Source organism: Sander lucioperca, chromosome 5, assembly GCF_008315115.2.
Source record: "Sander lucioperca isolate FBNREF2018 chromosome 5, SLUC_FBN_1.2, whole genome shotgun sequence".
In the NCBI taxonomy this organism is placed as follows: domain Eukaryota; kingdom Metazoa; phylum Chordata; class Actinopteri; order Perciformes; family Percidae; genus Sander; species Sander lucioperca.
Window position 1 is genome coordinate 17704169 of NC_050177.1, and position 25683 is coordinate 17729851.

Consider the following 25683-nt stretch of genomic DNA (forward strand, 5'->3'; position numbering starts at 1 on the left):
TTCCTTGCTTGCGTGTACCAAAAATGGCTCAATAGCACAACCTACAAATTTTCAAAGTTCAAGCCCCTTTCTTTAGACTTGTCAGGAAGTCAGCCATTTTATATTTACTGTCCAGATTTAGTGTACTTTTCACCGTTTTCAGACACTGTACTTAAACAAACTCCTTAGAGGGATTGAGTCTGATCAACTTTTTGCAGTTTGTAGGAAAACAAATTGATACATACTTTGAGTTCAACATATCCCAGACAGTGGCCACAATTAGATGGGAAGCCTTTAAGGCATTTATTAGAGGTCAAATTATAAGTTACACAAGCAGGAAAACAAAAGCACAGGAAATAATTAGAGATCAGGGGGCTGTTTCACAAAAGCAGAATTTATAAATCCAGGATAATTTATAAAGCAAGGCTTGACCTAGTCTAATCTGTGCAGCTTGGCTTGGTGCGTTTCTCAACGGTCAAGCCAGGCTGAAGAGGATGATGATCGCAAACCAACTGAATGCGTAAGTAGCCTAAATATATACATTAACTGACCACTGCTCTGAATTGAAACCGTCATAATCATACCATTCAAGGATTAGGCTAGTCATTACTACTAATCATTTGCACAAATTAACAATTGTACTCTTTGCCTTAAAAGTAAGCAGAAGATAATGTTACTCAGGAAATTTACCATGAAGATCAATTTTCTACAATGCTAGAATATGATGCGTAAATATCTCTTTCGCTCTGTTTCTCCCTCTCTCTCTCATGGGCTAAAATATAAATTACCTAATGCCACGCTTTTTCTCATTTTTTTTTTTTTTTTTTACAGAGGCCGGGTTTCCATCTTTACATATGATATGCTTTGCTCCCTCGTATATATGGACATAGAAAAGAAAGACACTGAAGAAATTGGACTCTAAAATCTAGAAACTATAAAGATAATTAAGTGATAAATTCCATGCACATTATAAACATGCATGTAACAGAGTATATTCATCAGTTATTTCCCCCAAGCAAAATATAAGGTCAAAAACCATTGAGGTGTCCTCTCCCTGTTGTTACATGAATGTACAGTAGTCTACACTATATGTGAAGTGAACTAAGTCTATAATTTGGGAGGATTGTACAATTAGGATATGTTCTTAAAATTGTACAATCCTCCCAAATTATAGTCCCAGTTTACTGGACAACACAAATTGTGTGCTAAGAATGCCAAGAAAGATGAACAAACTGAACAAATCCTTTATTGTTAAAGAATACAAAAAATTAATTAACTAAAATAATTCAAGGTGCATTGGTCCACTATAGAAACACACATGTACAGCATTTTATATATTGCCCTTAGTAACAGACTTAATTTAAAACACATTTGCGATTTCATTAGCCTTTTCTAATTATCTCAATAACTGCCATAATATATTCATCACAATATGTGAACAGCAGTCTTCATACAGCAATATAACAGTACTGATGATTGTCAAATGAATAATTATAAAAGATAATGGTCACAACTTTGAATAATAACAGTACTTACCTGAACAGCAATATGCACCTGTTGTATTTCAATGCAGGTTGATAATAATAAGGTAAAAAAGCACTGCTGAGTGAACAGAAAAGGCACCAGGATCAATAAAACCTGGCTGTTAGCCTGGTCAGGAGCAGGTTAGCTGCACAGAATAAATCTCCATGATAATTTAGGTGCCTCTGCTTTTGTGAAACCGAGTCAAGGCTAAATTGAGCCAGGATAACTGGGAAATCCCAGTTTAATCCGCTATCGACAATTTTTTTCTGTTTAGATCTGATAGGGCTTCTAGAGGAGGTGGGGTGGACACATATGTGGCTGCAAATCTTGTTTCAGAGTGTGTCGTTCCTAATGTACAGCTACTTCATTTTGAGTGTCTTTTTATTAACATTATTCTTCATCATAACAATCATTTAGCTACTGGCAACATTTATAGGCCTCCTGCTCCGACTGACTCTGCAAATTGCATTTTATCAACTATTAATTCTCTTGGAAAGCATCATGACATTATTATCTTGTGTGACTTTAAGATAAACTGGCTTGGTCGCTCCTCCTTCAGTGATAGAAATTTATTTGGTAGTGTAAATCTCACCCAGTCAATTAATGAACCTACTAGAGTTGACTATTGGTGTCATCATTATTAGATTGGATACATCTTCTTCTTCACTAATCCTGAAAGGATAATTCTTTCTGGTGTTATGTCTGATTGTTTAAGTGACCACACTGTTATATTTTGTGTCTGGAAAATTAAAATTCCAGATTCTCCTCTTAAATATATTACATTGAGTAGATTGCTTTATTCAAGACATAATTGCTAATAACTGCAATAGATTCCACTTAATCCCTTTTGTTGATGATGCATGGAACTTATTTTACTCTGAAGTTACTAGTGTAATTAACATGCTCCCATGAAAACAAGTTAAAGGCATACATTTTATTGTTGCTCACATCTTATCGGCCTTTTTCAACAAAGGGATAAAGCCTGGGCTAAATATCGCTCATCTAAGGACTCTGCTGACTGAACTGCTGATTGGGAAACCTACAGATACCTGAGGAATTTATGCAAGACCAAAACAAGGAATGCAAAATCCAAATACTGTAAAGACAGCTTCTCTCAGGATTTTCATAGATATTTTTGGAATCAATGAAACCATATTCTTAAAGTGCTCATATTATGCTTTTTGTCTTTTCCCCTTTCCTTTACTGTGTTATATATGTTTTTTGTGCATGTAATAGGTTTACAAAGTGAAAAAGCCCAAAGTCCACCACAAAGGGACTTACCATCTCCAACAGAAAACACTGTTCACAAACTGCTCCAAACAGCTCTATTGTAGTCCAGCCTTTACTTCCGTGACGAACGTGCGTCACTTTGTAACACACGTTATAATGCTCGCCTAGCTGCTAGCGTGGCATGCCCTCATACTCTGCTTCTGACTAGCTTGTAGTGCTGAACTAGCTACTGCGCATGTGCGACTCCCAACAAAGATGGGATAGAAGTGAGATGACTCACTCAGTAGCTAAAACAGAGAGCTCAACACACAAGGTGAAAAGCAATGTGTAGTACAACAAAAATATGGTGTTTTCTGAAAATGAAACCATGTAAACCTATTCTGATATAACCTCTAAATACAATTATGAACCTGAAAATTAGCATAACATGAGCACTTTAACACTTTCCCTGCCAGAGTATTCTTTTTAAGTTGCCAGCCACCGCCAGGATTTTTGATTATATTCACTAATCTTCCAAGACCCACAGAATATTTAGTTATATGAATATGTAAAAAGTGAATATATCAAAAGAAAGAACAGAGCTTCTGCTTTTATACACACAAAAAAACACATTTATTCTAGCTTCATTCATTCTTTTTTTATCAACACTTAATTGTTGGTCATTTTCATAAAAACAACAACATGTCATATTTAAGGAGAACATTGATTTTATATTTACATTGTTTTTGTATTTCTTCCATAAGTAACTTCAATTGTATGATACATTGTGTAACATTCCCCAAAATGCAAGGGGACGCCACAACCTTTGCAGTAGTACGATGTCTCCTTATGCAACCCCTCTGGTGCACAAACCCTGCATCTTCTGGTTGGGTGCTGCTTTTTGAGAGTTGGTATGATTGGAACAAGTGCATGGGCTGCACACTTGTCATCTAGCCATTTGCTAGGGTCAGTGTTGTATGGCGCTCTAGGAGTCTTTTGAGGCGGAGAGTCATGTCTTCCTTCCTCACCAACAGTTTCCTCACCACCAGCATGTTTTAAAGACTCTTGGCTTTTCCATGATTTCACAACACTTTGAATGAATGAGAGAAAAGTACTACATTTGCCCTGTGGGTTCTTAGCTTTGTAAATAACAAAAGCGTTGAACAAACTGATATCAAACAGATATGTTACGGATTTCTTTGTCCACTTGTGGGACTTCCTGAAAATGGGTAGTACACAATGTTTTGGTCCAGTTTGTCAACTCCATTCATTGAATTATTGTATTCCGCAATGCATACTGGCTTTTGCTTAGCAACTTTATCTTGGTAGCCTCTCTGCCAGAACTCAGTGTTTTCCATGTTGTTCTCATGGAAAGTTGTACCATTTTGACAATTCTTTTGTCCCGCCGCGCCAAGATCATCACATTGTCACTGATGATGCGTGATTGTTTCTTCAATCCTAAGGTCAGCATTTCCAACTTCTCGAATGACGAGTTGGTTCACCTCTGTTTTTCTTAAGTGTACCACAGACATGGGTTTTCAGATTAAGTAGGCGCTCACACAATGATACAGAATTGTAAAAGTTATCTATGAACAATCTGTAGCCATGACCTGCTAGGTGATCAAGGAGACAGACAACTGTGTCTCCAAGGGTAGTGCCTTCTCCACAGTAGGGCTTCATGTTGTAACAGTACCCTGTATCAGAATCGCAAAGGATGTAAGATTTTATGCCATATTTGACTAGTTTTTGGGGATTGTACACCCTAAAAGCTAGGCGCCCACGCCATAGAAGCATACCCTCCTCAATGCAAATGTTTGTGTAAGGTTGATACATTTCACGAAATAGGTAATCTAAGACAGGGCGGACTTTGTCAGTGCCATTGTCTGGCTGTGCTTTATTATCACTGAAGTGAAGAAATCTCCATATGATCTCACACCTGTTGTGAGACATTACCTTGTTGAAGTAGGGGGTAGCTAACATTGCATCTGTAGACCAATCCATTTCAAGTTCAGGTTTAACATATCAAACTAATCTAAATTATCGTGTCTTACCTCTTGCAACTCTGGCGGGTGGGAATGAAGGAGACCTGGGCCTTGAATCCCTTGACTCAGTGTCTGAAAAATTACAGTAAAATATTTAAAATGTCAGTATTGTATTTAATAATATGTATTTATATTTAATCTTCTCTCACACGTTAGACATTTAGCAGATGCTCTTATCTTATAGCATCTAATATAGCTCTTATCTTATAGCATATAATTGTCATACCATCTAAGTCACATTAACATTGCACATAAGTTACTATATACAGTATGTTCTTTGCACATTCTGCACTCAATCCATTCAGCCTCTTTTTATCTTGTTTCAGTTTTTTTTATTTATGTATGCACCAACAACCAAAGCAAATTCCTTGTTAGCTAGCTACTTACTTGGCAATAAACCCTTTTCTGATTCTGACATAGTCTACTATCAAACGTTACTATCAAACAAAATAAAACTTTCTTAATTATCGTGTCTTACCTCTTGCACCTCTCGCGGACCTTGAATCACTCTTCAGACAATGTGGCCATTTGTCTGAAGTAACGTTATCTGAACTTTCCCTATCGGTATCCAGAAGTGGACAACTGGGAGCCCTTCGTCTGCCCCCGGATTCTGGTTACTGATCTAGCTCGGACAAGTCCACGATACGGACGATACGGACATTTGTATAGTCACAGGGTGTACAAATAATGCCATGATCACCAGTCACATTCGCTACTAACTAGCTAGCTATTCACATTGGTTTTGTTGACGGAAGGAACTGTGCTTTTCGGTGTTGCGCTAATCACTCCGCCCAAGTAGCAGTGCTTCCACTTTCTGAGACTATAGTTCCCACTTAGTATACGGATAGAATGTGTGTAACGTAGACTAACCAAACTTGGTACACATATGTATCATGACAAGACGTACAAAAAAGGTCATTGGAGCCATACCATAAACCCAACAGGAAGTCCGCCATTTTGAATTGAAAGTTCAAAATTAGTGCGATTTTGGCCATTTCCACATGTCGTACTTTAACGAACTACTCCTAGAGATTTAATCCGATCAACTTCAAATTTGATCTGTTCCATCTTAAGACATTAAAGATGAAAAGTTATTAAAAGAATAACTTTGTCATAGGGCATTGGCGGGGCGGCAATTTTGTACGTTTCGCCATCGAAACAGGAAGTGGGTGTAACCTCAGTGTACATTGTCCAATTGGCTCGAAACTGTTCAGGATTCATTAGAGTCCAACCCTGACGACATCTACATGCCGATGTTGGCTCAAAGTCATAGCACCCCTAGTGGCAATAGGAAGTAGTCCTAAAAGTCAAGGTGCTAGACTTTAACAAACTCCTCCTAGAGATTTCATCCGATGGACTTCAAATTTGGTCTGTACCATCTCAACACCTTAAAGATGAAAAGTTATTAAAAGAAAAAAATTTCGTCAAACGGTGTGGGCGTGGCGGCCATTTTGAGTGTTTACCAATAAACGAGAAAGTGGCTGTAACTACAGTGTACATTGTCATATCTGCTTGAAATTTCCCACAATCAACAAGAGTCCAGGCCTGAGGACATATACAGGCCAATATTGACTTTTGGTCATAGCGCCCCCCGCTGGCAACAGGAAATCAGCCTTATATGACAAACATCATCCGATTTACATGAAACTTATACTGTGTGATCTACATGTGATACTGAGCCGCCCCCTATAATTTGCCCACGCCCTCTTACTCGGGCCACGCCCCCTTTCATAACATTTTAACCGTTTAACGTAGAGTCTTGTGTGAGGTGTCATTGAACTCAGCAGAGTTCCTTCTTCATTGGTGATGGTTTGGCCCGCCCCCTATGCGTAAGCCACGCCCCCTTTCATAACTGGTGACCCGTTTAAGGTAGAGTCTTATGTGAGGTATCAATTTTGTCCAAACTTGATGAGTGTTTTCCGCATTTGACTCAGATTCAGCATGAGAATGTGGTCAATCTAATAAATTCTCACGTCTCTGTTTTCAAATGTGCCGTCTATAACCCGAGTGCTGCAACATGACATTGATGTGGGCGATTAGCTGCCAATAAAACAGCATCCCTACCGAGTCAATCCCAACAAGCGTCTCCGTTTGCATAAGCAGGTTAATTACATGTTGGAGAACGGCATTGCGGAGCCCAGCTCTAGTCTGTGGAGTTTGCCGTGTCTCCTAGCTGATAAATCCAATAGCTCTGACTTTCATAAGGTAAATGGACCCCATTACCCATTACCTACAAAAGCCTGATTGTTATCCTCTTTCCTGGGTTGAGGACTGTGTTGATAATGTTGGCAGTGCCAATTATGTGACAAAGCTTGACCTGTTAAAAGGGTATTGGCACTTACTCCTCGGGCAAGGGAGATTTCCACATTTGTGACCCCTGACGCTTTTCTGCAGTATACGGTGATGCCATTTGGCATGTGTAACGTGCCTGCTACCTTTCAGCGCTTGGTAAACATAGTCTATATGTGCAGACAATGTTTTGTTTGTTACGGCCTCCATGATTTTTTAATAAATTAAATGGAGGCCTTAACAATTGTAAATATATTTTCAGTAAATTAACTCAAATGTGAATTGACATTAGTTAGCAAGTTCGTCCTAGCAAAAATATACTGTGACACTGACAATTGAAACTAGAAAAGCACTACATAAATGCAGTCCATTTACATTTACAAGAGTATTACAGCCTAACATAATGTTATAGTTTGAGAAGTAAAATGGCACATTTACCTGACTCACAACAAATTTCAAGTAAAGACTGTTGGGTAGTGCAACAAAGCTGCAATATTATGAATCAACACCAGAAATATTTGAATCACGTTCCTCAACACCCAACGGATGAATACCAAAATGTAACACTCCAGAAATGTAACACTTTTTCGTCTAACTCCATATTGTTCAACTCCAGATATTTGCTCTGGGGAATGTTTTATAAAAGAATAGTTTGTAATATGTTACCTCAACAACTTCTCCTAAACATCATCAGAATGTTGCAAGTAGAAGGTTAGAAGGTGCTAGCCGGGTGGGCGCATCCTTAAGGGGGTGTTTCAGGCACGTCCAGCTGGGAGCAGGCCTTGGGGAAGACCAAGGACTAGGTGGATAGATTATATTTCCACCCTGGCCTGGGAACACCTTGGGATCCCCTAGCCAGAGCTAGTTAAAGTGGCTCTTGAAAGGGAAGTTTGGGGTCCCATGCTGGAGCTGCTGACCCAGCGACCCGACCACAGATAACCGGTTGAAGATGGATGGATGGAAGTAATGGCTAAATTGATTCAATTATATCATTACATAATTACTGTCAAATAGTATAGTAGGATTAGTAGACCAAACTTTCATCCAGGTACAGTAGGATACCAGGAAATTCACAATCATTCTCAATCAACTGTTTTTGACATCTGTACTCATGTGTTGTACAAACTACAGTGTACGTTTGTTTGGGCGAATGACACCTCTCAACCAGAAAAACAAACAGGCTGTGGGCCGAGGAGAGAGCCCCTCAGAGCACAAGGACGCTCAGGAACATCCTGTCCACCTGTCTGCCTGGGTTAACACCAGACACAGCTTCAGGCACAGCATCGCTCCATAGCCAAATAACTGCATCAGAACCACATCAAGGTGGTGAATGACCCCGAGGGCCAAGGTTGTGCAAGAAGGAAATCTGTGTCTTCTTTCAGATTCCAAGAAAATGGAAACATAGAGGAGAAAGACATCTGTTATGTCCCTATTGTGTCCAGGGGTGTGTAGGACGCATCATAGACTACTTTTACATGCAATATTCGATATTCTGACTAAGCTGTTTACATTGCTGATGAAAGTGAATATTCCACTAATATTCCCGTTTACATATAGCCGTGCAAAATACAAATTTTTTAAGTTTGGCGTACTTGTTGGACCGTGCGCACACACACAACACAGCATCCCTCTTTCATTTCTTTCAATCAGCTTCTTGAAAAGGTTGGTGTAGCGATGTGTGCGCATATCCAAAAACCTGTTGATATCCAAGTCTTTGATAATGTTTAAAGGGACAATATGTAACTTTTCTGCATTCAAATGTCTAAAAATGACCATACCTATGTTATATATTTTGTTGACTTGTGTAGTTACACTATCCCAAATGTTTCCACCAAATGGCAAACCCAGAGAAATCTGTTATTTTATTTTCAGACACATCACGTTTCATTTAGTCGCCCGTCAGTGGCGTCATATAACCTTCATAATAACATTCACCATCTAGTTACTCGTAACTTCCGTCAAAACACGGGCACCCAGATGCTACGTTCGAGAGTAATTGTAAATCATACAATGTCACAGAAAAAAACTACTGGTAACACTGCTTTTTCTGTCAAAAGGCATCATTTTATGATTAATTACATGCCACGTTGCAACACAGTAATACAGCAGAAACCTTTGATACATATCAATATTAATCCAGCTTAATGTTACTACAATGTATGTGCTGGTTGACAAGTAGCTAACGTTAATGCTAGCTAATGCTTGGTGGATAACATTATAGGGTTACAACATTGTTCAACAAAGTTATTAGTAGTATGATTGTTTTGACCATGGATAAAAGCAGCACTGCGCTAACCCACGAATAAGTTCACTAGTAACGTTAACGTTAGCTGTATAGCTAGATAGACGATTAATCTAATGCTAATTTAGCCAGCTAGCACACCCCGCTCTGCCTGCCTCACTCCCCCGGCACAAAGAAACTTCATTCGGGATGATAGCTGACAACACAGCCGGGACATGTAGCAATAGCTAGTTACCGTTAGCCCCAGACGGTGCCGGGTGCTTACGACGCTAACGGCAGTTTAATGAAGCGTCTGGAAACAGAGAATAGCAGACCCAGGCATCCTAGTCACAACATCGGCCAACCATAATGTTAGCTACCGGTGTTTGTACCGAAAATCTCCTCCCTGCTGAATTTCTCCCCCCTTCGCGTTTAGCTGTCTTTACAGTTAGCTAGCTAAATTAACCCGACAAAAGGTGGGTTAAGCACCAAAACGAATAGTTAAGATTACAGAAAAGTGAAGGGGGAGATCGGGCAGCTGGGAGATGTTCTCCTGCTGCTGACAATGGCAATCGAACATTATTGCCGTCCTGGAGATTCCCCCTGCAATCCCCACCCCCACCCGTCTCTCAGCCTCGTTGAGTAGCTAGCTAGCGTTACAACAAACCCTGTCCACCCGGTAAAATCCAAAAGGTGACACTGGCATATGAAATATACTGTGATAGTGTGGTTTTAGCTAAAACCTGCTAATGTTAGCCGCTAATGTTAGCTTGTTGGCTCACTAGCTAACTGGTCAGCTAGCTACCAATACAGATTGAATCAAGAAAAACATAATTATGTTGGGGAAACTGCAGCTATTTTATTAGCATGACATGTATAAACGTTACTAAACATAACGTGAATAAACTTGAATAGGTAAACTCTTCCGTGAACGATAATCGACGATAGTGTTTAGCAATAAAAACTCCCATAATTCCACGCAACTTCCCAAGGTCATCAAACGTCTGTGTTTACAATCCATTGTTTTGGTTGAAAGACCCCTAGCGGCAGAAAGTTACATATTGTACGTTTAAAAGTATTTGTGTTTCTCCTTCTTATCAGGTCTGCAGCCTTGTAAACTGTTGGCTGGTTGGTTTGCGTACAGCAACCATAGCAATACGCAGCCTGACCATAAGCCTAAGGTAAAACCCCCCGATTGAGACACATATTCCAAATGCAAGTCCAAAGAATGCCTCTAAAACCCGAATAATACCGGAATATCTCACATGTATTGTGCAGAGTGCATTTCACTTCTGAGGAGACTTACTGCTAGACAGCTAGAAACTAAGATAAGTACAGCTATTAGGCTTCTCTGCTCACTGTCATTGGTTTGCCACTTGGTTTTGCTGCTTTTGTTGCCTGCTTCTTGTCTTTGCTGCTTCTACTGTTGCCTCTGCTTCTTCTTCTAATTCCGCTGTGTTTTTTGCTGGATTTGCTGTGTTTTTGGCAAGAATTTTGTGGTCTTACTAAGAAATGAAACTGCTTAGGGTAATCAGCCTAGCTTAGTGTGGAGTTGGGGAGTGGTGGTTAACAACTCTCCCAGGTGCATTGTTAACTGATTAGCAAGTATGGGGCCTCCTCACCTGTAGCCAACACCAATCACCTCCTTGTATTTAATACTGGCATTTGTGTGAAGCGTCAGCTTCAGCGGATGAAGACTCGGAGAACAGACAAAGGAGTCTTGGTGGGAGGCTAATTGAGAGGTGTCTTACTTGCAATACTCGGTGTCTTTATCTGAAAATGTGCTGCTTCTCCATTCCTGTTTGTGTGTCCTATCAGAGATACTACAAACCTTGCATATGTTCACAACATTTCCGCAATCCGACATCCCTTACCTATCCCACACGCTCCACAGACTCAACACCTTGTTGCAGGTAGCCTGTGGAACTGCCAGTCTACCACCCGCAAGACTGAGTTCATCTCTGGTTTTGCCATCCAACAATCCTTTGACTTCCTTGCTCTCACTGAGACCTGGGCTGCGGTCAAAGTCAAAAAATTACCTCCAAAGTCCTTTCCTAACCACTTTTCCTGTACCCCGATGGTAAACGTCTTGAGTTCAAGGAAATGTGTGAAGGAGAATTCAAAAGGAATTAGGAAAAGACTACCGCGGTGCAAGGAGAATCCAACTGCCCTTACACTTGGCTGCGTAATCATGCGACGGCAGATGTTATTGACATGGGTGGGTCAGCTGGTGAAACTACTACAGAAAGGCATCTGGATACTTCGCCCGGTGCTTTTTCACCGTTTTGTTTCATGCTGGCTCAATAAACCTGGACAACCCGGTGGAAAATGTTACTTCATCACCATTTTATTTTCCTATTTATTTTGCAATAATTATGTTTCATGTGAGGCACTGCCTACATGTCATTTCGTTATTATAAAGCACTGAGCTGTAGGTTGTTTCTTGTATGAAAGGTGATCAGCAAATAAAGTTTATTATTCTTATTGGTTGCTCACCCTCACCATCCTGCCCCCTGATATTTATCCACACGCATCCTGATTAGGATTATTGTATTGTATTGTTGAGCTATCATTTTCTTGGTTGCGGTTAACCCGGCTAGCCAAACTTTCTTCTGTCTCCCAAGCAGGTGTAATTTAGAGTCGTTTTGTTACATTAAGTAACAAAACAACCGGGTCAGTAGGAATTCAACATCCTATCACATCAGATAATATTGATGTTGTTTTATTCCAGAACTCTTTCTGACTCTGAACTGTTCACACTCCCAGACCATGTGCAGGAAAGTTCCAGTTTGTTTAGGTTGACAGAATGTGCAATAGGGAGTAGGAATGACTTTAGAGACTTATCTCTTCTGAGGAATCCAGTATGTCCTATGACATATGTTGAAGTGGATCTGCTGGTGATTTGGGTTCTTGGAACAATGGAAAATGTCGTCGCAAACTGTCTCCCAATTAATTACGTTCACCTCAGGGCTCAGCTCTCGCTCCCATTTCCTTGCTATTGGAAGTTCTCCTATGGATACTTGCATCAGTTTAGCATAGATCTTGGACGCTAATCCTCTCACAGGAAAATCAACAAACCATTTAATAACTGGGTGCAGCTCAAGACTGTTTCCCCATGGCACTCTATAACATTTTAGGGCTGCTCTTAAGCGCAGATACAAGAAGAAGGATGTCCTGGGGACCTCAAAACTAGCTCTTAGGTCTTCAAAACTCAATGTACCTTTCTCATTGAATAGGTGGTTTACAGTATAAATGCCTCTCTCACTCCACTGCTTACAAGCAAAGGGTTTGTTACCAGACATTAAGTGTTTATTGTGACAAATTGGGGTGTCCAGATGCCACTTGTTGGTGTAGCATAGTTGCTCCTCCACCTGTTTAAAGTTAGTCAATGTGTTGGTGATAATAGGGCCATAGGCTAGCATACATTTTTTTGGACACACACCTGCAAAGGCAAGGTCTTGCACTCTTAGACTTCCAGTGAGGTTTTGCTCTATTTCTCTCCATGGGACTGTAGATGAGGGGTCCATCCACACTCTGAGGGCCCGTAGCTGAAAGGCTCTTTGATACACTTTAAGGTTGGGGTTGGCCAAGCCTCTCGTGTTTGAGGTACGTTGCAGGGTAGAGTATTTTAGCCTAGGTTGTTTATTATTCCAAATATATTGCCGAATTAAGGTATCAAATTCTTCCAGAAATTTATTGGTGGGGGTAAGGGGATCATTGTACTTATGAAATTCACCCGAGGAACTATGTTCATTTTAACAACAGCAATCCTGGAGCGTAGTGATGCCGGCAGCGCAGACCAATTGGCCAGATCCCGTTGAACACTACTTAATATAGTTTCATAGTTGTCCTGGACAACTCGCTGTAGGGATGCATGTATGGTGATGCCCAAATATGTAATTTTGCTTTGGGTTGGTATTGTAACACTAATGATTGATGCCACATGCCTGTTGTTCAATAAAAGAAGGTTAGATTTATTCCAGTTAATTTTATAGCTGGAGATTGAGCCAAATTCGTTGAAAATCTTAAGAATTTTTGGAATAGAGTCCTCAAGATCAGCAACGTACAACAAAATATCGTCTGCAAATAATGATATTAAGCTGCTACTGGATTTAATCTGGATATTACAGATTTTATTTTGCCTTATGGCTTGGGCTAATGGTTCAAGAGAGATTGCAAATAGCATGGAGGAGAGTGGACATCCCTGTTGCAAGCCCCGCTTAATGGGAAACAGCTGAGAGTGCAATCCATTGGTTGAGACTATGGCCGTGGGATTCGCATATAAAGTACGCACCATGTCAATGAATTTGGCCCCCAAACCAAGCCTCTCCATTACTTGCCACAAGTAGTTCCACTCTAGGCGGTCGAAAGCCTTTTCCGGGTCCACTGATAAAACTGCTGCCGTTGTTGGGAGGTTTTTGGCTTCTTCTATAACATAAAATAGTCTACGTACATTGTCTGCAGCATGACGCTTGGGTATAAAACCTGATTGGTCGGGTGTGGACTAGCTTCTTGATAAAGCGCTCTAAGCGGAGAGCCAGGACTTTGGATTAAAGCTTAATATCAGTCCCGATGAGGCTGATCGGCCTGTAATTTGAGCAACCCGTAGGATCTTTACCCTTCTTTGGCATAACGGAAATCAGCACGGTGTTGGCTTGTTGGTGGAAAGTACCCTTCTCTATGGCTGAAGTTAAAGCTTGTAAAATTGTAGGTCCTAATGTAAGAAGGGCCGACAACGCCACCTAGGTTTTTACTTTGAGGCCTAGGACCTCTTAAAACTACAAAAATTCCAATTTGCGATAAATGATTAAAACAGGTCCTTTGTACCGGGGGAGAGCAGTAAAACAAGTGTATTTAAAACAATGAGTAAAACCAGTTGAGGAATAACAATTTATTAAAAAAAAAAAAAAAAAAAAAAAAAAAGGCATAAAACAATTAAAATTCCTCTTTAAACAAATTTAAAAACAAAACACAAACAACTAAAATCAAGCTAAAAGATGGTCCAACAGAACAGGATTGAGAGAGTAAAATGTCCACAGGTCTCCACTGGCAACCAGCTTCTTTGCCGTTTGGCTCCTCTCCTGGGGCATAGCCTGTAAAAAGAGAACTCTAGGCCAGTCAAACGTCCTTTAAAAGTGCCACCGCTTCGTACAATACACAACAACAAACACCGGTCTTAAAAGAGACTTACGCGGGAGGGAGAAGTTTTACCTTACGTACACATTATACATACTTTTAAGACACTGATTATCTAGTCTCAGACAATGTGTAGTTAAAAACTCTAAACAACTGCACTAATTATACAAGATGGAAAGCAATGTATTGACAATTTGACATTGATTTATAGGCTATATTGAATTTAAAATGTTGATTAGCTGAACATACTGGTCAATATGGATGCACATCCCTCAGTAAATAATAACCATAAATCAAGAATTGCTTCAACATGGATAATAATAAATAAATAAAAACTTTAACATTCTATGGCAGGGCCATTTCAGCGTTTATTCATTCACAGTTTATGCATTTTTGATATCAAGAATTTGATTTTTTTACTATTTGCAATGTGAATTCTTGATTATTTTTACTAGTAGGGGCCCTTAGTTAATTTTTACCTACCAATGTCTATTTTTGATATCAGGAATTACATGTTCACTTGTACAAAAGTTAATTCTTGATATCACTCACAGGGATTATTGATATCTGCATCACTAGTTCACTAGAGAACCAAAGTTAATCCCAAAAGCCCAAGTTCAGGGTTATAATTTATTATTTTCTTCTTATTTATGTTTACGTTAATATTCACTTATTTAATAATATTCACTTATCTTAATATTATAGAAAATACTCTATTCAATAAATATTGTTTGTTTGAACCTCATTCTGTTCTATATTGTTGTACTTATTCTTTGACTGATGTTTTGTTTAAAGGAGGGAGGATTATATTGGGAGCACTGAAGTGTCAGGTGTGACTGTGTGGCAATGGTAAATGGTTTACATAGCTCACGGCATCACGGGTCAGGTAGAGGGCCCCTTAGCAGAATTTTGCTTAGGGCCCCAGGGAGGTCAGGATCGGCACTGGCAGTTTGCGCAAAAGCAGCTCTAGCTCAAAACTGCACCTTCTGTCTTAAGTCACAGGTTAATTGAAATAGGTCTAGTGAATTCGTATGTTAAACATGAACAATATTATAAACACCTTAGAACTAAGTCTCAACCAGCTGTCTGAAGTAGGCTATATGAGAAACAATTTCTGGAATAAGCTGTGTGTAAAACACACCAATCTAGTTGGAGCAATAAGCAGACTATGAGCTGAACAGACAGCATCCCTCATGATCTTTCAGTCCAGCTAAATGTTAACAAACATAGACTGTAAACTGACCAGCCAGTATTTATCATGTATTTTCAGTCTGGTTAAGCGTCCCTTTAAAGCCTGGCTCCGAAACTTACATACCGTGTCCTCAGGATTTATCATGTTTTTTTTCAGCCCAATTAAATGTCCACAAAAGCATAGACTGTAGACTGATTAGCCAGCATTCATCATTTCTTACAGTCTGGTCAGATGTCCCTTTAAAGGTTGGTTCCAAAACCTACACACAGCGTCCTCCAGTCAAACTCGGTACAGTAGCCTAATACTGTTAGTCCACCGGTGCTGAGTCCTCCGGTCGTCCCAACTCCGCCCTCTAGTTCCTCTGTCCGTAACGGGCGACCCGTGCATGTGGCGCGTCTTCCTCCACTTCTAATTCCAGCCAGAAAACACCCGGCTCCGCGACTGCAGCGAAGGCGAACTCTCTCCCTCCGTGGATCGCTCCCAGGGCGGGCAGGCGGCTAAATGAGTCCGAGTTGTGTTCAGCATGTAGTTCGTGTCGAGTCCCTTGAGGCACCCGAAGCCGCTAGATCGTGAATGTGACGCAGCCAGATTGCTCCGGCTCACATACCATAATTTTCTGCATCTCAGGTTCTGCCTCGATGTGATACTTCGAGGCATTAATTTCCGCCAACACTCCTTTCACTGCGTTGTAGATCACTGATTCAAGCACACTTAGCTGCCTCTCCAAAACCCGAGCGATTAAGTCCTCCATGTTAGAGAACGCGTTCACATCAGTTGCTCCATTAGCTAACGTGCCATGCTAACAAATTTCTCTGAATGACTAAATAGTTTAGGCGACATAAAACGACTACATAAAACAAAAAACAATACACCATTATTACTAAAAATATTTATTTGTATTGACAAATCCATACAGTGTTCAACAATCCATGCTACATGTTTACTTACTTGTACATATTTTGAATAGAAGTGCTTTCTTTACTGACAGTGTTTTTTTAGCAAACATTCACTTAAACAAGCAGTAATTTGCTAAAGCAGCAATCATGTTCAGATGTATCCTTGGTGCTTCATCCTTTGATACAGCTTTACTTCTGTTCAGGCAACTTAAACTAATTCATGCAATGTATCCTGCAGAGACTTGAAAGCAGTCTCTGCTCCAAACATCATCAAGAAGTCAAAATCTGATAAAAAAAATGGAAAGACCTTCATTAAAATAACTTAAAGTAAAGCAAGTAGATTACATAAATGTTTTTATCAAATTCAGACTCGTTACTTACCAGTCCCTTAGTGTCTAAAAAATGAGGAAACATTTGAAGTATGTCTGCTGATTGCTGTGGGTCATGGAGCATCTTTTGCCGGTAACGGAATGTTTCTTTCATCTTCTGGAAGACTAAGTCACGGTCAGTGATGTGGTGAATCGGAGACATGGTCTCCATACATTTATCTCCTGTTTGCTGGTCATCTATGGATCCAAATTTTCTTGACAATGTGGGACCTCCTTTCAGCTCTACTGTGTTACAGGGTGCAGATGGGGTTTTGGATTGACGCTGCACAGTTTTGATACGCCTTTGTTGCTCTGCATGTCATAGAAATGTTCCTGAAAATAAGAGTATTTCTGGTTGGAGAGCAGATAATAACAAGTTTGTGATGATGTAGTCTATACTGTATATGCTGTATACACAAAAGATCAACAAACCAAAATGTAACTGCCAACATTATTTTACAGTATGGCTACAATGCTAACTCACATATCCATTTTTTGAGTATGGGTCTTTCAAAAATGGGAAGAGCAACACAATCCCAAAGGTATGAAACTCCTTTGTTGCTTTACTTACAGCTCTCCTGCAAAAGCAAAGGTTTTGATTGTAATAGCATTCTTGCCTCGTCTACAAACATGAATTTCAGGCTATTAACATTAAGGGCCCTATTTTAACGATCTAAGCACACAGCGTGAAGTGCATGGCGCATGTACGTTTAGGGCGTGTCCAAATCCACTTTTGCTAGTTTGACGGTGGAAAAAAGGGTCCGTGCGCCGGGCGCATAGTTCAAAAGGTTTGTATTTAGTGTCTTCATTAATTCATAGGTGTGTTTTGGGCGTAACATGCAATAAACCAATCAGAGAGTGTCATCTCCCATTCTATTTAAACGACGTGAGCGCTGGATGGGAAATTGACAACTGTGTTGGTCTTAAACTAGCAAAGATACTTGCGTCGGGCTACTTGCGTCGGGCCCTAAGTCTCTTACCCTTCCTTTTCATGTATGTGAGCTACAATGATGTTCACCAGTCTCTTCATACTTTTTGGTCATCCCTGTGAGAATCTGAGGTCATCGGAAGTGAGAATCTGCTCCAGAGTCTAAATACAACCGATATAAAATACAAAACAATTAACAACAAAAATATACAACATCATTTTTTTAACTAAAACAGGTATTGCAATATATTGATCATACAGATAATACATTTTTCAATTCCTTAACCCAAATCTAAGCTTGGTTTTGAGGTAAGGACAACTAAAGAACAACTGTAAAAGTAAGTAGGTAATAAATTTACATTTCTTGCACGGGTAAATTCCATGACAGGTTGAATCATTTGAAATCCAGCATCACTTGTCTCGCTGCTTAGACTGCTTGAGATTGACAATGTATCTGTTAAACTTGGAGAGGAAGGCCCTTCACTTTCTTGCTGCAGGACAGTAAAATCTGAGGATCACAAAGACAGGATACAGGGCACATTCAATCAAAAAAATCAACCACCACAGATGGTAATTTTGTATTTAATTATAAACATTTTCTATAATCCTGCCTACCGCAAGGTGTAAGTGTCACAGATTCTGTCATGTTTGTGAAAGATTCTGATACTGGGATCTCTGAAATGCAGATACAGGCGAGTTCACATACTACTACACTACTACTTTTTGGATTGTTTTGTTATCTGCTACCTGAGAATATCAGCCAAACATTAAATATGTTTCTTTCAGAGTCAAGATACCAATCTCCCAAGTATCACCTTACCATTATCAGTGTAGATGACACTTATTTGGCTGTTGCAAGTTCTGGAAAGACATTGTCATCCACCTCTATGCCCTGCTCATCTGTGACTTTTAGCGGTGTACTTTCTGGTATGAGAAACTTCTGCTGCACTGAATCATAACAAGCAACATTTCATTAAAAATGTATTACTTCTTCCTCTTTAATAACTTTGTAAGAAAACATACATCCCTTACCTGCACTGATAAAGTCTGAGAAGCTGACTTCTTCCATTTTAACATATTTCATTGTCCCTCTGCATTTTACCTTTATCAACATCTTAGCCACTTAAGGAAAAAAAAATATATATTTTGATAAAAACAGTGCTTGGTCACTGTAATGTTAACAACTGAGTCTTTGTGATAGTTGGTATTGAATGTAAAGGCCTTACACACCCAGGGATGTTTTTTTGTGCGATTAAATTCGCACATCAATATATATTTTTCTAACACGAGAGCTTTCACACAGAATGCCATATTACACGGCGATGAAGCAACGTATTTTTTTTTCGAAACAAAGGTAAATTTTTCGGAGCTTTCGCAACGCGAATAAAGACATCAACCATTCACGTTGTTGTTTACTTATGAGGATCATCATACAACACGGAGGCTGCTGTCTGAACCACACACTGTACAGTTGGCAAAATCATTTCAACCCTCACAAAGGCAGCGTTTGCCAGAAACACTCTTTCCATTTTTACCTTTCACATAAAAAATCCTAGTCATATGCTACACTGTTTTGCAGAGGGAATTAAATTCACTGAGTATTTCGCTAAAAGGAAGCTCAATAAATAGTAGGGATGAGCGAGTACAGCATTATCTGTATCTGTATCTGTTAACCATATGAATTATCTGTATCTGTATCTGTACTCGGACTGGGCGGGGCCTAACCCGGAAGTGGGTTGGGTTGTCTTGAAATGGGCGGGGCTTTAACCGGTATGTTATTTTAAGCATGCAATTGATATGGGTTGATCAGAAATTGTTATATTTATTGCTGATTAGAAAACTATTTACATGACAGCATCAGCATTGAGCTTCAGATCAATGGTTTTGATCACGATAACAAACAAACTATATACAGAACGTTTTGCAACAATGAATACAACACATGCGGTTGCAATTATGAAGTAAAATGTAATGAACAAGAGTTTTCATACTCAACATAACTTTCTTTTTTTAACTTTTAATTTTTTTATGATCAGTGTGATTTTTTTTTTTTGGTTCTTTTTTTTATTTCCACACCAGGTATGTGTGTGTGTGTGTGTGTGAGTGAGTAAGAGAGAGACAGAGAGAGAGAGAGAAAGAGAGAAAGGGGGGCGGGGGGGACTGTGTTCTACGGATCAAATAGTCCGACGCTGTTTTTCAGATCTGTTTAGAGCCAGCTGACGGTTTAAAAAAAAAAAAAAATCTCCGACAGGCAGAGACGCAACGCGAGTCACATTTTACCAAGCACCATTTCTGAACAAACCCCACGTTTTGTTACGGGCAGCTCTCTCTCTGTCCTGCTTGGGATGTCCTTTTTCTGTGTGTCTGTGTGTCTTTGTGTTTTGTCTGTGTTTGTTTCTGTTTGGAGTGCTGGAGGCGTGGTCAGGAGAGATCTAGGTCAAGGGGCGTGGCCGCTTCAACCCTGCTCAGCCGATCTTCGCAGCTGCAGCTTATCATCCAGAATCAACCAGCAATATTTAACCCGGGCTGATCTTCCTGTCGGCGCCAGTTCGTTAACTACAGCCCATGTGGTAACTTGGCTCCAAGCCCCAGAAGCATTCTAGTTTTGCCTTTGATTCCTTGCTGATACTTACCCTGTCTCTCTCTAGTTTCCGCTCAGTCCTGCTGCAATCTCCACGTCTACATGCTTCCAGTCTCACCTGCCAGCCTCCGTCTTCGCTTCAGGAACCCACCAGTGATCTCGCCTCAGCCTGTCTCCCCTCGTGTCCTGAAACTGCCTGGACCCCTCCTCGTCGGCTCGCCTCCACCTTGGACCAGCCAGGAGTTTCCCGGCCCTGAAACTATCGACTGTGTTTCTCTGAGTACACGTTGCTCTATTAAACCTTTTAAAACTGCTCTACAGTGTCTGTGTGATATCTCTGCGTTCTGGGTCAGAACTAACCCCTAACACGTTTACCAGAACTCTACTGGTTAAATAAGTAAGTACTACAAACCGAAGTAAAAAACAAACCTGAAGCTGAAGAAACCCTCTTAACAGGAAAAGACCCGCGAACCTGAGTGACTGAGGGAGAGACAGAGAGAGAGAGAGAGCTGTTCTCTTCTCAGTGTTCTGTGTGTGAGTGAGCAGAGCGGGACACACAGCAACACAATAAATCTGTATGTGTGTAGGGGAGGGGCGCTGTGACGACTAGCCTATCACAGAACGCAGACACAGTCAGCTACCCAATGAGGATTTTTATTCAATCCGAGCACAGATATTGACTCGTATTACTCGTATAATACTCGTACTCGGCAAAAGTGCTTTATCCGTACCGGATACTCGTTTCAGCCGAGTATCCGGCACAACTCTAATAAATAGCTTACAGTAGCTAGTGTTAGCTTTTCCGGCTTCGGGGAGGAGACAGGGCTGGAGTCTCCGGAGCTGCCGGAGGAACGAGCCACTGCTAAATGACTCTCCTCTGCTCCGATCGCTCTCTCTCGTTCGCTCACACCGCATCTCCCGTCCCTTTCTCTCCCTCTTTAGCAGCGTCCCACCGACATGGCAGATGAGCTGGCGCAAATATCCGAAACTTTTATTGAAAACTGTCACAAATTCGCATTGCTGCCGGTGTGAATAGTTTTGATGCGAAATATTCGAAGGTGATTATTTCGCTTTTGCGTCACGCCCCCGGTGTGTAACAGCCTTTACAGCATAACTTGTATAGCATCATATTTACCCATGTACATTCTAAAATATTGTGTTAGCCAGGGGTTAAATTGGGATTTGTTATGTGTGTGTGTGTGTGTGGGGGGGGCTTTCCCTAGGGGGGGTCCACTTTCTGGAGAGTTTTGTGCAAAGAAATGGAGAAATCGAGTCTTACATGATATGTGCAAAACTGCAAGGTTAAGAGCCTATACTCCGCATTGTAAATGTCTGATAAATTGCATTAATATGTAATATTCTCCTACACAGTATTATATTTGTGTTAACAAGACATTGTAGTTCTACAGTGCCACCTTGTGGTCTGTTCTGCTTTTATTTTGAAAAGCGCCGTTTTCTTCTTCTGATGTTTTTGTGATGCTAAACTTCCTGCTACTCTCTCTTCACAATGTGGTGCTCACGCATCGTCGGAGGAACGGTAAAAACTTGTAAACACATTAGTTATTTAACATGTTCATCCATTTGAATCCTGTAAAGAAAGAGTTTACATTGTGATTTACTTTATTATTTTTTGTATTGTTCGTACCTGTTATTTCTAAAAGCTCCGAACTGTGAGGGTGTGTCGAGCTAGAGAGCATGCTAGCTGATGGAAGAAACTCTTTGATTAGTGCCCTTGGAGAGCGGAATGAGGTATGAAGGAAAATGTGTGGAGTGTGTATTATTATCAGAAGGGATTTTGTTTAAGGAAAAGAGAATGTCATTACTTCATTTGTATTGGGTGTAAACATGATTAATATGTGAACATGATTTATGTGCGAATTATTTGTGAAACTACATAGAAGCATTTTGTATTTCTTCTGTTTTATTCTGTAGTTTTCACGGTGTTCATGGTGCTTATGGTGCATGGTGCTCGTTGAGAGGAAGAAATAAACTGACACCCGTTTGAAACTCTCTGCGTTTTGATCAATAAATCCGAGGGGCCGCTACAGCATTGTTGTAGTATCATCAGGTATTAGGGCATTTAGCATTACATTACCCTTTAATCAGTCATCACTTGATTACACATTGTATTACCTTGTTATGATATAAGAAGTGACCCATACAATGTGCCAAACATAATGTGCCACATGAAGAGACAGTATATGAATGCAGCATATGACAGTAGCAACAGCTGAGAAGATTTGGGTCTGTGGTGACCAGTGTTGGGGAAGTTACTTTTAAAAAGTAGTGTTTGCTCGTTACTCGTTACTTCTTAAAAAAGTAATCCGTTACTTTACTTAGCTACCCCCTATGGAAAGAGTCCAGCGCGGGTTGAATGAACATCAGCAGGTCATCGGCGTTACACAGTGTTAGTATATACTATGTAATGTCTGTATCGACTTGTGCCGGTCGTGCAGCCACGATAGTCCGTGCATTGTTGTAGACACATGCAGCCTCTTTTCTGGAAATCCTTGCGTGTCAGTGCAACCGACACAAGTTCACAGAGGTCCGCTGCGTGTATCCACCGCATCCATCTGTGAGGTTGTCAGCTTTGTGTCTGCCTGGCTCAGAGCACCATCCAGCAAAAAGCCACAAAGCTTAAAACGCTCTCAAAAGTTAGCTTTGGCTGTTTCTCGCTTGCCATGATTACTCTGCTACCAGCCTCAGTCACGTCCCGTGTGGAGCTTGTGAGCACGCAGCTGAGAAGGCAGTGTTGCTGTCAAATCTGTCCCTGGGAAAAGTAATGTTGCGGCGAATTGAAAAAAGAACTACGTTTCTTTACCAAATTTTCAGTAGTAACTACTTTTTACGTTACTGTAACGCGTTACACCCAACACTGGTGGTGACCAGGTCCACCTCACACAAACTTCCTTCTCCCATTCTCTCTCTTTACCGCGCAACTAAGGATCTCCCAGGAACATTCATCAAAAAATATAGCCTAAGTCTACCTAGATGCGCGAGCGGTGCGCAATGATCGACTGATAACGAGATTAAGCAGCTGAACAGGAATACGGCCGTGTTCCGATTGTTCTCATCTCAGCTCTGCCGAGACAAAATAGACATGCCATTTCAAAAATCTTTCATTTATTGTCAGAAATATCATGTTTTCAAAAGCATCACTTTCATCAAATTTTATGTGACATATTTCCAGCAGGCAACTGACTGCAAGCAGGCACATCCAGACACAAACGAGCAGGCTTATGTGCCGGGGCTGAGCCCCAGAGACCCGGCCCAATTTAACCACTGGTGTTATCCCAATTATGTTAGCCTAATGTTAAATCCAGGTAACGTTAGCTAAACTGTTGGTAAAGTTTAGCAACTGAGACGACCGTGTCCCCACCACCATTTACTTAAAAAATAGGCACTCCAACTCAGGAGACACGTTGCTGGCGAGGCTGTTGTTTTAACCAGAATTGTAGGACAATGTATGAGGCTTTACCTGTTCTATTCCTTCAGTGTAGCTAGGTCGAGTCATTCTTTCAGTGTAGGTCCGTTAACGTTATCGTCCTTAGCCGTACAGTCTACCGCTTAACAGTAATCTAAAAGAAACAATTATTCAGTAAATTGATAGAACTAGCAAAACACACAGAAACCAAATGAGGAGTATAACGTTGGCGTTAATTTCATGCAGTAAGTGCGTAAGTTATGAGTAAAATGCGACAAACCATGAAGTTATATTCAGCACGTTCGGCAAGTTTGGGCCACGCATTAACCTCGCCAGCTAGCTAGCTAGCTAAGTTAGCTAGCAAGTTTTTCCTAGCAAAAAAATATACTAATGTGTTACACTGACAAGTTAGTCGTTAAATAGGGTGACCAGACGTCCCGGTTTGACCGGGACATTCACGATTTTGAATTGGGTGTCCCGAGTCCCGACAAAAGCCTGTCGGGACGCTAAAATGTCCCTGTTTACACCAACCACTATGACATTGTCCCAGTTGTCAGCGATTACATAGCCGACGTGGTCTTATTATAGCCCGATCATTAACTAAACCCATGTAGAAAGTCTAATAAAGCGTCCAGCATATGATTTTAACAATGCGTGTGTGTCAGTCAATCATAGCGGTCTGCATAATCTGTGCAGCCAGCGTTACAATGTAGGCTATATTTGTAAAGATTGCAATGCCTCTTCTTATCTTTCTTGTTTTAACCAGTCCCTCCAGGTCAGCTAGAAAGTCAGCAGACAAGCGCTGGGTGGAAATGGGGACATTCTAAAACATGAAAAAGCTTAATGTGGTTTAATGTACCTAAACAACGATCAAAATTTGGTGATCATTGATCGCACGGTAGGGGTGGAACGGTACATGTATTCGTATTGAACCGAAACGGTACGGGCGTCACGGTTGAATTTACACGGAGAATACACGGTATAAAAATAAATAAAACTTGCGTGCAAATTAATTAATGTTTTTTCTTGTTCTTTAGGGACACCTAATCTGTAGCCCCGCCTTAACTCTGAAGCTCTTCTGATTGGCTCGCTGCCTATGTAGCCAAGCTCCGCCTATGTATGCAGTTTTAGTGAGTCAGAGATAGCAGCACTAACGAGTATGGCAAGTGGTGGCGACCCACAAGAGTTAGAGGACCCGCCGGCCTCTTTAAGATCGCAAGTTTGGGAAAACTTATGTTTCCCAGTCAGTTACAGTAGTACAGGCGAGAGAGTGGTGGATAAGACTGCTGTTGTAGATTAGGCTAACTATTGCTACATTTACACATGGCCGGCTATTTTCATAAACAGACATTTCACCCTCTCCGTTTTCAAAAATAACATTGTGCACACCTGTCAGTTTTCAGAAAAGTGTTTGTTTACACAAACCTGTGTATATATGCCGTCAAGAGCATGCCAAACCTGTAGGTGGAAGTGTAACGAGAAGCTCAAGGACACGTTAGCCAATCAGAATCCCGAAAATAGCAAATTAATCACTTCCTCTTTCTCTTTTGACCAAAGATGGTGCCAGGCATCGCGTCGGCTGCCTAAACCGAAGGTGCAAACGAAGTTTTCCAAAATCCACACTCTGGCCAGAGTTTTTAGAAAGAATCTTTTTCATAGGCGAATTCTCCGTTTGCGAGTAAACGAAGGGCACAAACGAAGGGAAATGTCTCAGTTTTTCAAAATAACCATGTACGTGTAAACGGGGTATATTAGCTTTAGCTAGGCAGGGAGCAGCTTTCTGCGGTGAAAAATGTCTGGGACACATCGCTATTAATCAGGTAATTTTGTTTGTCTTTGCAGAGAACAGAGATGCTGTATTTTCAGTTTTATAGCTGATTGTCTTATTTTATTT

General features: G+C 40.6%; 3 long non-coding RNA genes across 3 annotated transcripts; all 3 read right to left on the reverse strand.

Annotated features, from left to right (window-relative positions):
• Positions 1–16466: 16466 nt before the first annotated feature.
• On the reverse strand, positions 16467–17878 carry LOC116067534. The gene is made up of 4 exons (XR_004109239.2): positions 17837–17878; positions 17341–17434; positions 16870–17189; positions 16467–16773 (listed from the first exon to the last, which is right to left on the reverse strand). It is a non-coding gene; the product is annotated as an uncharacterized LOC116067534 (long non-coding RNA).
• Positions 17874–18454, reverse strand: LOC116067535. Its single transcript, XR_004109240.2, has 3 exons — positions 18400–18454; positions 18144–18292; positions 17874–17946 (listed from the first exon to the last, which is right to left on the reverse strand). It is a non-coding gene; the product is annotated as an uncharacterized LOC116067535 (long non-coding RNA).
• Positions 18455–18631: 177 nt separating this feature from the next.
• On the reverse strand, positions 18632–23948 carry LOC116067533. Its single transcript, XR_004109238.2, has 3 exons — positions 23844–23948; positions 18817–18906; positions 18632–18732 (listed from the first exon to the last, which is right to left on the reverse strand). It is a non-coding gene; the product is annotated as an uncharacterized LOC116067533 (long non-coding RNA).
• Between the last annotated feature and the right edge of the window lie 1735 nt (positions 23949–25683).